Source organism: Buceros rhinoceros, unplaced genomic scaffold, assembly GCF_000710305.1.
Source record: "Buceros rhinoceros silvestris isolate BGI_N320 unplaced genomic scaffold, ASM71030v1 scaffold3572, whole genome shotgun sequence".
Taxonomy (NCBI): Eukaryota; Metazoa; Chordata; class Aves; order Bucerotiformes; family Bucerotidae; genus Buceros; species Buceros rhinoceros.
Genome location: NW_010399324.1, coordinates 16,623 through 17,171, shown reverse-complemented (window position 1 = coordinate 17,171; position 549 = coordinate 16,623).

The following is a 549-nucleotide window of genomic DNA, read 5'->3' as shown; positions in this document are numbered from 1 at the left end:
GGCAGTGTTGGCGTCCCCAATCCTGGAGGGGTTGCACAGGCGTGTGGAGGTGGTGCTGAGGGCCAGGGGTCAGTGGGGGCCTGGCAGTTCTGGGGAAGCGGTTGGACTTGATGAGCTTAAAACCAGCCAACCAAACAATTCTACGACTCTAAGTTACCGAGGAGTCAAAGTATTTGGGCCTCTTACACATGCCTAGACTCATTTTGCGGTGGTTTGGAACACACTGATAGAGAAGAGTTCTCACTCTCCTGTAATAGGCTCAGGACTGTCAGTCAGAGCACCTTTTCGAGCCATATAAGAGATCTTTACAGCACAGCAAGGAGGCTTTATCCTTAGCAGAAAGCTGACACGCTGCCCCTCCCCACTCACAGAGGTCTGCAAAAGCTCAACCACTCCAAATAAACATCCTGCAAGCTCTCAAGCCACGGACACCTCCAGGACCAGCCTCCCTGAGCCAACGCCAGCACCTGGGGCTGTTTCCAGAGCCACTGCCCATTTGCCGTAGGGATGCTCCAGCCCTGAAGGGAAGCAGGAATAACTTCCCACGTA